Raw genomic sequence first — 6,000 nt, forward strand, 5'->3', positions numbered from 1 at the left:
TTTATATGTATTTTCCATTCCGAACACTGACGGAACCAGCATAGGCCAGCGGGGGTTGCCGGTGCCGTCCATCATGTTTACAGAGAGGAGTCGAGCGGTGGAGAATGGGGCGGAGGAGAGACAGAGTTAGGAAGGTGAAAAGGGGGAATATGCCATAATGAATTGGCAGTCTGTTAAAATGAGTTGGAATTTGGAATTCAATTGATTATAAAGTTAATAGTAATAAAATATAAACTGATTTTACTCGATAGTCTAGAATTGTTTTTATATACTAAGACTAATTCTTCTTACTACTTAGTAGGAGTACAGATTTATGATAATATTATAAACAGTTTATAGAAATTATTCTTAAAGAGTGTGGGGAAAATTTTATATTTAAATGTTTATTATTTCTTAAGAAGATTTGGAGAATAAAACATCTTTAATTACTACTCCTATTAAATTTTTTTTGTGTGTAATAATATGTTTATTAATTTTTTTTATTTATAATTAGTATTATGTTTATATACTATTAACTAGTATTTTAATACTCACTCCATATCACAAGAATATGCATTCTTTCATTTTTAGTCTGTCCCACAAAAGTATACACTGTTTAATTTTGGAAACTATTTTCTCTCTAATAAGGTGAGACTCATTCTACACTAACAATATTTTAATTATTTTTTTCTACATATTTCTTACTTTATCATTTGTGCATTAATACCCGTGTCGAACCAAAATTGCACACTCTTGTTGAACATAAGGAGTACTAGTTTATTTTACAATATCATTATAATTTATTTGTATTTTTATTAATCTAAAATTGTACTCCCTCTGTTCGCAAATAAGAGTCTCGGTTCACTTTTACCAATACAAATGATAATAGGGTTTCACATTGCACTCACATTTTATTTAAAATTAATATATACAAGTGAGACACATATTCAAATAACTATTTTCCACTCATTTTTCTTAACATTTCTTAAAACTCGTGCCACTAAGAAATGAGACTCCTAATGGCAGACGGACGGAGTATTATATTTACTTCGAATCTATAAATTGATAATCTTGAATACGTTTGGATAAAGATTAGCCTCTCCTAAAGATAACAGGGACGTAACGATGCTTCGTCGTTAAATTTCAGCTCCGGCTTCTTTAAATTTCTAGTTCTGTCATTGATTCCAAACCCCTTTATTTAACAACCAGGAAGCTTCTATTGTTTTAGAATATAATACCGCAAAGTTATTGTCACAGCATAACTTTAGTGGTCTTTCAATACTTTAACAATATGCAGCATCGTGACAAAATTTTTGCAGTCATATTCAATTACTAGATGCCCCAAAATAAGTTACTGATAAGTCGTATTCTAGGCCTTGGTTACTGGTCAGTATAACGTGCATAATTGGAATATATCTGCAAAACAGTTGCTAAAGTGTGCAGGGAAAGGGTTCCAGTCAGAAGGAAAGGTATCAGATAACTCAGGTGAAAAGGGCATCAGAATGTTGCTATACTGACCAGTATGCATGCCAAAAAGGCTCGAGATGGAGAAGAAGGATTGCTGGGAAGATCAGCCACAAGTACAGCAAAAGGGTCATTTCGCAAAGAGAGTCTCTACCCTAAAAATCAAGGGCAGGCCTCCATATAAAAGGAAGCCACTTGGAGAGAGAAACAAGGACGGATCATAGGGAATCATCAACTTTAGGAGCTCTACACTTAGTTAGAATTCTCTCTCGGTAGATCATTCCTTTCAGCATTGTCCTACATCTTCTCATTCCTCGCCACAGCCATGGTCACCTGAAGTTCACCAGATCGCCAGAGTTCCGCATTATCTCGTTCCAGCCAGTTCGTCGCGTAGTGATAGTCGTTTCATCGCCCGGAGTGGCAAAAAATTCTTTAATTGCTTTCATAGTTAATCTTACTTGTTTTTCCTACGTTGGATCTGTTGCATTTTCAATACTTACTGATTTTGAAGTACTTTGGTTGAGATCCAGACGTTTTAATGCTATGAAATTGTCTTTGTGCATCGTTTTCTGTTTGATTCAGTTTCTTTCTGCTTAGATAGCTTAGATCTAGTTGTTACTGTAATTTCCAAGTGTTGCGAGCATGTTTTCATTTCCGCATTGATAAATCTGAGTTCATGAATTTAGATAGCTGTTAGATTTAGATCTGAAATGGTTAAGTTTGAAAGCCTAGTCTACGTTATTCTGCCACCTTGCATGTCACCCAGTGAGCGTAATTTCAGTTTCGCTAGATTAATCTTTTATTTAGAGTTTTAATTGTGAATCTGATTTGTGGAGTTTGTTAACCTGAAATTCTCGTTCATGGAATCTGAGTTGTTTGATTTGTGTTCATACTTGTTGGAGAAGACAATGTCAACATCCAAATCTGGGACCACTTTTACTTTTTAGTTACTTTTTGCTTTTGTCATTTACTTTTCTCTACTTTTTCTGCTGGTACCCTTCAGATCTGTCAGTCCAGTCATCTAACTACCACTTATTCTCTGATATTCCGTTTAGCCTTGTATAGTAACCCGTACCCTCCAGATATTTTCTGAAACATAATGTTCCCCCACTCTCACGTACACAGCTGCTTATCAATCATCTTTCACACCTCCTAGTCAGTAGAGTACCACCTTAATTTCCACTCTAGTTAGAATCTCAACCCAAAGCGTGGTAGCTAACCAACCTTTCCAGAATATCACCACAATTACCAAAGCGCATTCATCTCTGTGGGATTCGACCCTTACATCCACTATACTAGTCACTAGAAGTGGGTTGAGGAATTATTGATACCAGGTTCAGGCTTAGCTGGGACGTCCATCCTGATCAGTAGGACACATCCTTTGCTTTACGCGACACCTGCACAAACCTGCTCTTTCAGTTATGAATTATGTTGTCATGGCAGAAGTAGCTACAAGTGTTTGCTCAGCACTTCTCCACGAAATGGCTCCACAACCAACAGACATACGTAACTTAAAAATGGATCCTTTCCTATATTGGCATCTAAAAAATTCAGAATCAGTGAATGCCTATTAATATCTCCAAATGATCTGATTTTTCTATGTGTGAGCATGTAGTGCTTAGTTATTTGTAAATATCTCATATAGCCCGTTTTGCTGCTTCCTAATGATCCATACCGGTTTACTGAGATATCCGCCCAACATATTAACAATATAAATGAACATATTAACAATACACACTTGAGCACACATTAAGCTCCCAATAGCTGACGCATATGAGACCTTTTGCATTTTCTAAATCTCAAGATTTATCTTAGGGCACTGAATATGAGACTGAGTTTGTCTCCCTTAGACACATGGGTATTTCTTTACTTGCAATTATGCATCTCAAAATACTTTAGGCACTTTTCAATATATCCCTTTTGTGACAACCGAAGAATATCTCGAGAGCTATCATGATTTATTTCGATTCCAAATACAAAAGAGGTTCCCCAAGATCTTTCATCTCAAATTTCTTCGAGAGAAAATTCTTAGTGTTAGTGCAACATATCCTTATCATTAATGACAATCAATATGTCATTGACATATAATACCAATAAGATGCATTTGCTCCCACAGAACTTGTGATACACACAACCATCAATAGCATTATTTCTGAATCCAAATGAAAGAACTGCTTCATAAAACTATGTGGCACCATTGACGAGAGTCTTAATTGAGGTTGTTGAGATTGACTTTAAATGATCTCGTCTGCATGAGATTGAACGTTTGCAACATTATCAAATTGAGGTTTTAAATCTGCTTCTTCTTCAATAATAGTAATTGATACTTAAACATTGTCAGAAGCAGTAGTAGGTGCCGATACAGACACCTCCTCAAAAGTAATGGCCCTTAACACATTCTTCCCCCCAAACTCAACATCCTCAAGGAATACTATATTTCTCGTCCCAAAATTTAGTTCATTTTGTGGGATCATAAAATTTAAAAACCCCTAAATTTTTGTGGATGACCAAAGTGATAATATATGCTACAGTCTTTAATGCCCCTCTCCAAAGTGAATGTGATAAGGAAAAATGATAAATCATACTCCTTCACATATCCTTGTTTACCACAAAAAGAAACAACTATCATTATCTTTAAGTTGTTTCTTTTGTGATGAACCTTTATCCATAGCAGCATTCACAGTACACTTTTTTCTTAATACCCTTTACTTTATTTCTTGAGATATTAACCAGATGTGCAACACCAAATGCACAAGCAAGTTAGAATTCAAGTCTAAGTAAAGCAACTTGAGGCATTTTCATAATGTGTTCCCTTGTGTTACCCTTGTTCTTATACTTTATTGAGAACAAGCATGCTTGTCTTAGCCTTATCGTTTTTTGCAAAACGTTCCTTAATTTTGGCAAGGCATTCACTGACCTTAGTAATATTATCAGATGTAGTGCCTCAAAAGCCTTCGAGGATGCTACACTTAATGATCATTAGACTTATGCGATTCAAGCATTTTCACTTCTAATAGTTTCCCCTTTGATCAATAGTACTATTATCCATACGAGAAACAAATTGCTCGGTCCTTAGCATCTAATCTAGATCCATGCAACCCAGAGTAATCAGAGTATTATCTTTGCAATCCTTAAAATTTGACCCATTTAACATTAATATATTGTTTATATTAAAAAAACCTGTAGAAGCAGACATCATAACTGAACAGAGAACAAAACCGAAATATTCTCATGCTCACAAATAAAATTCAAATAAGAAGGTAAAGAAGGTAACATCTCGATGTACCGGCACAACATTCAAATCAAGTCTGTGGACAGTAATATGAACTTGTAAGTGGAAACCTCTTTGTAATGATCAAATACTGACAATAAGATCATGTCAAGTAATATCCACCTGTGGGCATCACATCTACTCACACGAAAACTGGATAATTATCACATATTTATCATCACAGATATGTGTGTATCTCGTGTCAAATATTAATCTTCCTGTGGGCCGACTAATATCCGCATTAAAAATACACACACACTTACCGTCCTAACATTCGCAGTAAAGAAGTCTAGACAAGAGATGTTACCGTTGCAACGTCTTATTTCGACTAATCTATTTTAAACATTAGTAAAACATATCGAGGTACCGAGCACAGCATTCACAATAAGTCATTTGACAGTAATGTGAATTTGTAAGTGGTAGCCTCTTTACAGTGATCAAACACTGACAATAAGATCAAGTTAAGCAGTGTCCACATGTGGGCATCACACATTACTTACACGAAAACTGAATAATTGTCACGTATTTTCACACTACTAGAAAATTGGCTTATAATGACACTTAAAATTGTCACTAGAAAATTATTGTGCTGACACTTCATCTATAATGGCTCTTGATGAAGTGCAGCACCGGGTACCTATAGTAAGAGGTAGTGTGTAGATAGTACATCTATGATGACACTTTTTATGTTGAAGTGCAGTAACAATATATTATAAAGTGCAGTGAAAAGCTAGTGTGTAGATAGTACATCTATGCTGACACTTTTTATAAAGTGTGATAAAAAAAAGTGTAGTGAGAAGCAATTTTTCTAGTAGTGTCACTAAAGGTATGTGTGTATCTCGTGCCAAATATTAATCTTCTTGTGGAACGACTAATATTCGCATTAAAATACACACATCGATAAAAGAACATGAGATGCACCAAAATTATTGAATTTAAAACTTTAATTGAATTCTCTAAAGAATTCTTAATTCTCAATTAATTAGCCAATTAATTGAGAAACTTTATATAAATCAATTATTCAAAATCCTTAATGTAAAATTTATTACCATAAATGGATTCACCGTAACTAAGCATCGCACATACGATTACTGAGTTCACCATAATATAATGAACAAGAGACCAAAATTAACCAAACGTGTAGACATAGATTTAGAATTCATAAGCGTAAAACCACACAAAGCTTGATTTTCCCATAATTGAATTCTCAACTCGTTATCTAAAGACATGCCCGACATGCGTGCAGAATCAAAAGTCCATACTCAGCACACAATTTTGCAAAACCA

This window comes from Salvia splendens, chromosome 12, assembly GCF_004379255.2.
Source record: "Salvia splendens isolate huo1 chromosome 12, SspV2, whole genome shotgun sequence".
Classification (NCBI taxonomy): domain Eukaryota; kingdom Viridiplantae; phylum Streptophyta; class Magnoliopsida; order Lamiales; family Lamiaceae; genus Salvia; species Salvia splendens.